The following is a 9,021-nucleotide window of genomic DNA, read 5'->3' as shown; positions in this document are numbered from 1 at the left end:
ATTTCCTTGGAATCTTCTTCAAATTCTATGTTGCAATGTTTGGATTGTCGTTGCAACCACTGCTGCCAGCCATTGCTTCTTGGTTGGTTGTTGTCAAAAAATGCTATCAAAATACTCCAGTCGACACAGACAACATTCGGTGGTTTCCGTTTCCAAGAACTCACAAGCCACTTTAGCAGCTTCTGATGCGGCGGTACTGCTGAGGCAGCAATAAACCAAAGTCACTTGTTGGTTACTACTGTCCGGTGCTCAATAAAAACCACAGAGAGAAAAGAGAGGGGAAGAATTGCCCGGTGCGAAGAGTGGCCTAAGACAAAGCCTGAGAACCTTAAGCAAATAGTTGGGAAATTACCAAATGCAAGCAATTGCCTGCAGTTTACAATACCAACCGAAGACATTCTGGCAAACTGCAGCGGAGGAGCAAAAACAGAAAAGCTGACTGAAAACAAACACAGAACGACTGCATCCACATCATTCCACTCCTCGAAGGTAATTAAGGTTTTAGAATTTTTTCTGTTCTTGCCTGTTTTTTGTTTTCGTTTTGTTTGTTTGTTTTTATTGCAACAACTGCAACAGTTTTCCCAGTTGTGTCTTGTGGCCAATAAAAATTCACACGGCAACACTTGCCGCAGTTTGGTGCACTTTGGTGCATGGCATTGCAGCGAATGACTCTTGAGAGCTTTTCATTCCTTGGCGATTCGTGTGATTTTGTTTTTTGCCGCTTAAATTCTGTTAACGCTGAGCAAAATTATCTAGGCGTGCTATTAATGCAATTAGACATGCTTATGCAATGGACTATGGAACGCCAAGGAACGGACTGATCGGCCAGTTTATCCAATCAATAAATTGTTCAATGGCCGACCCCATGCGAGTTGGCAAAGGGGAATGGGGCGCCATGTGTTCACAACATATTTCGTCAAAATAGCCAAAGAAAAAAAAACACAAATAACTAGACCTTGAAATTAAACGTCTGTCTCATTTATGGCTGGCCATAGATTTGGGAAAATCAGAGCGCGTTCACTAAGTATAAAGTTAACTCCAGTTATTTTTGCGGCTTAGTAACATTACCAAAAAGAATCGGATAACAATTTCGGAATTGTGGTTTGTTAGATATCTAACTTTCATATAGTCACTCTATCGAGATATAGAGAGATGTTTTAAAGGTCTTGTTTTGCAATACAAATAAAATGTAACCAATAAAACACCTTTCATTGCATCCAGCATTCAGGACAGTTAAAGAGAAAATGCTCATAGGTAATGAGGAACAATGACTGTTGGTTCGCATACTAAAACGAAGAACAACCAGAACAAGGGTTTTAATTTCTCCCCCATAACCGAAAATAGATTTAATTACTAATTTGAGAAAGACAAAAATGTAAAGGCTTTTATTATACTTTTAACTTTTTTGTCACAAATGAACATCCAAATAAATCTGTAAGTAAGTACTTGGCTTCTAGGATTATAACATGTTCAAATAATTAATCCAATGTCTAAGTTAACGAGGTATTTCATTTTGCTTAAGCCTACTGCCAAGGCTGTTGTTAATGAAATAAGAAGAAATCGTAACTACTAAGCTTCGTCGTTTCTAGGCCAGTGAATAAGAACAGAATTGGTAGGACAATGAAAATCATGGGACTGTACAGTCCATATCCAGTAGTACTTTAAAATACACCTCCCAATTTTTATTTTTTAAACCACTCAAGTCTTACTTTTCATTTTTATTTTTATCACATATGCTGAGTTAATCGGACATAATCCCTAAATTCCAGCGAACATCCCATTTGAGTGCAAAGGGAAAATTTCTTTATGCCAAATAAATCTCCTTAGCCCATGCCTCCAAAAATAAAGGCGGATACAACGGCGCAACTATGTGCATCAATAACACCCAACGTTTCAACGTTTGTCCTAAGAACATGAAGATCTGCCTGTTTCCTTGGGAGACAAAGATGGGTCAACACAAGCAGCCAAGCTTCCTAAACAGGATGATAGTAATATCCGCCAGAGTTGAGTACCTAGGGGTTATCTTGGACAAAAAAACTGAAGTAACACATTCAGGTGCATGCAAAGAAGACTCAAAAGGTGGTCCACTGACGATTCTGAGGAATATTTCAACAATTACTATACTATATAGGCGCTTTCGAACGTCGAGCCCATAGACATTAGGATAATTATGTGGCGGACTTCTTCGTTAATATACAATACTCTGGACGATTGAAGATAGAGCTAAATCGCACTATCATCGGGTAATCGAAGTGACGATAGAAGACTAAGATGTCAGAACGGAAGTTTGGGACCGATTACTTAAGAAGATGATTGACTGCTATTGAAAATACCTTGGATGAAGGAATGAATGGGAATAGCCGTAGGACAAATTCTATCATTTAAATGTTCCTACACAGATGTCTCAAAACTGGAGAGATAGAGAAGGGATCTGGGAATTGGCATTCTAGATTCAAAGACCGAGCTCTTAGGTCTAAACTACCGGGAACAATCTCCGCACGAATATCGAATGGTCTAACTCAACTTACTATTTCAAATTTCAGCGAAGTTTGGCTATAAATGGGCCTTATATGGGTCTAACACTCACTGCTCCAACCTTCAGCTAATTTCGGCTGTAAATGGTTATATCGGTCAAACCCGTCAATTGAAAAATCGGATATATCAAAATATGGTCTGATCAGCACAATATTTGAAAAAATGTATAGGGGTCTACTACACCTCACCTTACCAAATATCAGTAAAATCAATTAATAATCCGGATCTTATAGGCCTGAGGCCCTAAATCGCAAAATCGGTCAATATGTCAGCTATATCCAACGATATGGTCCATTATTTGGCACGAATTTTGAGGGTCCTAACAACTTAGTGTGCTAAATTTCAGCGAAATCGATCAAAGAATACGAAATTCGGAAATTAATGCGCCTTTTATGGGCCTTACTCCTTATATAGTGAGATCGGTTTATATGGATCAAAGTCAATAAAATTAACCTTTTTCTTTTACGAAATTCTATCGAGAAACCTTCCGATATAGCAGTAAAATACATTTATATTCCAATATGCACCATCCACCTCAAATATTTTAGATATTCTGTGCAAATCCAAAATTTTAGCAAAATCGGCGAATTCAGGAATTTTAGGTAATTGTTCCGCACAATGAAATAGAATCGAAAAAACTAGTAAAAAATATGAAATTTAAAAGCGGATAGAGATAACTTCTTGAAATTGATCACCCTACCATTTCGAAAAATTGTTAGGACTGTCATATCTTCATTTATGTTCCGAATTTCAAAATATTTTCCTTGATTGTGCTCAAAAATCCCTATAAAAAGACTAATAAAGATATCTTAATAATCTTTTTCGAATTTTAGAGATAAAAGTGTCTTTAAAAACCAAAAATAAATTTTGACCGATCCAGCAAAAAAAAAAGAGTTCTTAAAATGGGACCAAAAATTAAGATTTTGCTGGAGTTGACCAACTTTAGCGCCCAGCCAAGAGGCGCCCAGACCACCAGGCCCTTGAAACCTAACCATTTCTCAAATGGCATATTTATTATTAGATGTTCTCGATTTTATCCCACTGTGCCACGTTTGGTTTTCCCGCCACCATTCATTGTGTAAAAATTATTCAACTGCGTGCGATTTTGGAAGTAAAAGTAGATTTTCAACGAATGGATTATTTGTCTTTTAACGTGCCAAGTAAAAGTCGGTTATTGAACACCAAAGTCGACTTCGACTTTGGCATTTTTTACAGAAAAATCGATTAATCAAACAGCCGAAAGTCGACTTTGAAATCTCGACGCTGTCGTTATTTCGACAGCCTGCTGAAGCGGCATGGCTAGATCGAATGTTGAGACGATCAAAAATATATACAAGTAATATGTCGGGGTGTTACAAACGAAATGACGGTTATAAAAACCCACCAACATTGGAAAGGCGTAGCATAGTGGTAGGTATAAAAACGTATCATTTAAGGTACCCAAATTTCGACTCTGGAATCGGATTTAACCTAACCTAAGACATCAAAGGCCTCAAGAATCCAACCTGGAATGTGGAATTAATCCCCATGATAACTTATGTACCAAGGTAACCTTACCTCTTTAATAATAAAGGTAGTGTTTTTATATATTTTCCCCATTAGTTAAGGGGCATATTGAAATCTATATTCTACTCAGAAATCTATCCAAATTCCATCTAGACCATTTATATTCGGCCTCCGAAACCAGCATTTCTGTCACAAAAAATTTTGCTCAAATACTTTCTTCGGATATACATAGGTCTGATGTAATTGAGCCAAATTTGACAATGTTTACAGCTCCAACATAAAACGATCTCCTGATTTGACATAATCGTTCGGAGAGGTTAGAGAGAAACTTTAGTTTGTTTATGAAAAAAAATCGACTTATTGCCAATATAATTGTTGTTTGGATCAACAATGATTAGTCATATAAAAATAATCAAACTTAACGTTGTTAAATCATAAGCGGTGTGGGAAGATTTATTCTTTTCATATTTTTTTAAGGAAGCAAAATCATAACAGCATTTGGATTATTTTACCACACCGCCTTGGAAGCAAGCCCAAACACCCTCCTCCTCTTACCACCAAGCATTTCTTAACTCTATGGGATCATCCTTGTGTTATGCCCTAAATGACAGCTTTTTCGGTTGCACAAACGAATTACTTAGGAAGCATGGCTCTGTTCCACCTTAAAACTCTCCAGTACGCCATCAAACCAGTTCTGGTAGGAATTTTGTAATTGATACCTTACCCTTTACCCAACCATAGTCTGGGGGTATATGGCGGGAAGGTAATTGTCTTCTCATCTTTTTCGAAAGTAAATTTCCAGCATCAGAGTTTTAGCTGACTTTTGAGAGGCGTCTTGAAGTACCACCAAAATGGATTTGTGTTGTTTTATTATTCGAATGGTTGTATTTTTTTTTTTTTGGAGCCGCTGGAGCGGCCCGTAAACATTTCTTACTTGGCCTTTAAATAGCAAAACGAAAACCAAATTTAGTATTTGAATATTTGGCTTCATTTTGTTGTTGTACTTATTGTTGCTGTTGGTGTTGCACAGCTCAGAGAGACCATTTATCATAGGTCTGCTCCAAAACAAAAAGTAACTCCACTTAAAATTTGATGTTAATGATGTCACTTAAACAAAAACACCCCGAAATGTGAAATGGATTGAAGCCTAAACAGCATTTGCCATAATTAGAGGTCAGGCCATGTTGGGTTCGAACTCCAAAAGGTAAAAAGGAACGAAAACAAAAAAAAACCCAGACAAATTCCATCCGTAATCGCAGCCATCCAAAGAAAGAACGGTTCATATTTAATCGTTTTGGTTTGGTCTTGGCCAACAGAATTTGGTTTCTTTCTTTCGCCATGTGAGATGTTTATCCCCACAAAATTGATCATATTTTGTAGTCGACAAATTATTTTTAATGATGCTGCAAAAAAACTAATATTGACGGACGGACAGACAAAACCCCCAAAAAAGACCAAAACACCACGCAAATGAAAATTCAAAGACCGATACAGACCATACAGGTCGTAAGCCAGGATGGAGAATGGTATAAAAGGCCTAAGCCATTGATGAATGGTAAAAAGTGCTTCTGTGTGTGTGTGTGAGTATGTGTTTGGAGAACACAATAATTTGAACAATGGAAGCAGTTCGGTTTTAATGGCAAGCACTTAATTTGGGTAGGCAATTGTCAAAAAAAAAGAGATCTTAAAAGAGACAAATATTTGAAACTTACCTTCAAAGTCCAGAGCCAAATTATGTTCTCCTTTCCGAAACTTCCTTTAAATTATTGAAACCTTAACCAATTTCAATATATTTTTTGAAATTTTGATTAGCTTCATGAATTTCACTGAATTGACTTCAAACTTCTGGATGTAAGAATTTTGCCATTCTTGCCTCACGATGGCTTTCAATATGATATCGTTCGTGATGTTTAAGAGAAGCAGGATCACTTTTCACAATTTAGTCTTTCTGCTGTTCAACGGTTTTAAGGATTCTCCTGTCTGACAGCATAGCGTCATCGCTCCCTTTCAAAAGTGATGATGACAACGTCAGCACAGATTTTACGATAATCACTCAACACGTCAGCTGTTCTCGAGCAAACGCAAGCACAATAATTGTGACAAAGCTTGTTTGGTCCATCAAAAATTATTGTCTGAAAGCAGACAATTTGCACCTGAGTGTTAACTCCAGACGTACGTATGAGTCCCCATTCTGGTCGGCCTCAGGGGGCAAAAAGTCGGTGGTTGTAGTTATTTCCTCGCTCTTCCTCGGCATGCAATCGGCGATGGCTGTTAACAGCAATTCGACAATCTCATTGACACGTTATAATTGCCTGGCGGGCAAGAATACAAAAAAACAATCGACTCGCTAACTGAATGGCCGGGTGAAAAGGGGAAGCCCCATCTCCATTGCCTTTGTTACGGGTTCTTGACTTTTTTGATTTATATTCGGTGTTAATTTTTATCTGAACATGCCCTGTTGATATTGTGGTTGTTGTTGCTGCTCTTCTTGGGTTTGCTTGCGGTGGGTCTGTCATATTCTGGCTGATATGTGCTGGTTCTGCTGTTTTTGTTTTCTATTTCAACTTTCGACGAGAGTGAGACTTGATTTAACAAACACTTCATTCAAATGTTATTAAGGCACTTGGTTCGCCCCACAAGAAACGACGAAGACCGACCAGCAACCTCTCTGTTCACTGGTTGCTTGTAAACTAAATCGATCGTTTCGCATGTGGCCAACACGACAGGTAAATGTAAAGGCAAGCTACCAGCGGCTGGCACAACAGCCACAGCCATAGCAAAAGCGGAGCACCACCTCACCAACAACTGTTGTTGGCTGACTGTCGAGGGTTCGCTCTCACCAAATGTTTATGACTTGACTTTGACTGACAACGTACACACATCGCACTAAGAAAATACTTAAGTCACAAGTTTTCAGTTTTCATTCACACCACTCTTTTGCTATTTTTTCTTTATTTCAGTTTATTATGTTTCTAGTTCAGGTTCTTAGTGATCACTTTTTGGCGCTTAATGCTTTTTCTTCTGATTTTCTTTTAAAATATTATCTTCATTGAAGTCAGACCGTGCGGAGGGAGATACGTACATCCAACACGTTTAATGTTCGTACGATGACTTGTCCCCCAGCATGGTTGGCATTTGGGTTTTGTAACCTTTTACCGGAGAGTGATCCCAGTTGGAAGCAACCTTTTTTTCACCATTGGCCAAAAAGAGGGCTCAACTCTGCTCTGCTCTGCTACACTCACCTGTGGCGTGCATGTGTGAGTATGGATCCCAGTTCTATAGTGTGTACTCGTTCTATCTCAAAGCCTAAGTGAAGTGTAAAAAAGACCAAAAATAAAAATACTCAGTTCCAACTAAGCATGACGCTCACTTCGTTTCACAGTACAGGTGCATTGTTGAAAACATCTAGAGCAAGAGAGCGAAAGTGAGGCAGAGAGCGTAAGGTAACCGCTATCTGTATCCCTATCCGAGTTGCCCATTAAGTCGGATATGCTGGGAAGTTTCAAATAACGGTGCATGGTAAAATCAGTTCAGATTCATTTTTCAATTTAGTATTTTTAATGGAATAAACTTTATTAATTCCTTTATATTTCAGTCTATGGTTATAACTTAAACTGAGTATATAGAAAAAACGATTGTAATTCAAGATTTATCAATATGGGAAAACCCAGAAACAAAAGGACTTTTACAAAAATTTTTTCGTAAACATTAGTATACACATTAGACCTAGCGTTATGAAGACAAGTACTGAGTTCGACTTTTCGACCCAGCAACAGTCCACACCCTATGAATAAATAAAAAGGCGTTAAGTTCGGCCAGGCCGAACTTTGGATACCCACCCACCACCTCGGATATCCCATAGCAGATTTGGATCAAATACTAATAAGTACAAGTCATTGTTCAATTGTGTAAAACAAAATATTGGTCTTTTTAGTAGCTATATCTTAAAATAAACCCATCTGAACCATATACGACACGGGTGTCGAAGAGCCTAACATAAGTCACTGTGTCAAATTTCAGTGAAATCGGATTATCAATGCGCCTTTTATTGGGCCAAGACTTTAAATCGAGATATCAGTCTATATGGCAGCTATATTCAAATCTGAACTGATCTGGGTCAAATTGAAGAAGGATGGCATAGAGAAGGATGGCATATCGGATGAAAAATGAGCCTTTTATGAACCGAGAGATCGACCAAAACTGCCAAAGTGCCATATTGTAGAAGTATGTCAAGGAGCTTAACTTAACTCACGGTCCCAAATTTCGCAGACATCGGACAAAAAAAAAAACGCCTTTTATGGGCGCAAGACCTTAAATCGAGAGATCTGTCTATATGGCAGCTATATCCAAATCTGAACCGATCAGGACCAAATTGAAGAAAAATGTCGAAGGGCCTAACAAAACTCACAACTCACTGTACCAAATTTCAGAAAATCTTATAATAAATGTGGCTTTTATGGGCCTAAGACCGATCTGGGCCAAATTGAAGTAGGATGTCGAAGGGCCTAACCCAACTCACTGTCCCAAATTATAGCGAAATCGGATAATAAATGTGGTTTTTATGGGCCTAAGACCCTAAATCAGCCGATCGATCTATATATGGGCTATATCAAGATATAGCCCACCTTCGAACTTCGAACAAAAAAAAATCTGTGCAAAGTTTCAGCTCAATATCTCTATTTTTAAAGACGTGATTTCAACAGACGACGGACGGACATGTCTAGATCGTCTTAGATTTTTACGCTGATCAAGAATATATATACTTTCGATGTGTTGCAAACGGAATGACAAAATGAATATACCCCCATCCTTTGGTGGCGGGTATAAAAATGATGACGAAGAGAATGCATAAATATTCCGCAGAATTGATTTAATACTCATAATCCTTAATAATAATTAACTTTTACATCTTCTTCACTGACCCATTAGGATAGTTCAAATCTATTTGTACCCAATTCTATTTGTTGTTCGCTCTCTCTA

General features: G+C 38.0%; 1 protein-coding gene across 1 annotated transcript in view; it reads left to right on the top strand.

Moving 5' to 3' along the window:
- Positions 1 to 439: 439 nt before the first annotated feature.
- LOC106081277 (protein-glucosylgalactosylhydroxylysine glucosidase) overlaps positions 440 to 9,021 on the top strand; it is a 70,444-nt gene continuing 61,862 nt past the window's right edge. Inside the window, exon 1 of the mRNA XM_013243136.2 lies at positions 440 to 489. The gene's annotated coding sequence lies outside the window, so the exon portion shown is untranslated. The remainder of the gene's footprint in view (positions 490 to 9,021) is intronic.

The sequence above is a fragment of the Stomoxys calcitrans genome, chromosome 3 (genome assembly GCF_963082655.1).
Source record: "Stomoxys calcitrans chromosome 3, idStoCalc2.1, whole genome shotgun sequence".
Taxonomy (NCBI): domain Eukaryota; kingdom Metazoa; phylum Arthropoda; class Insecta; order Diptera; family Muscidae; genus Stomoxys; species Stomoxys calcitrans.
This window is presented reverse-complemented; position numbering and strand designations above follow the sequence as displayed.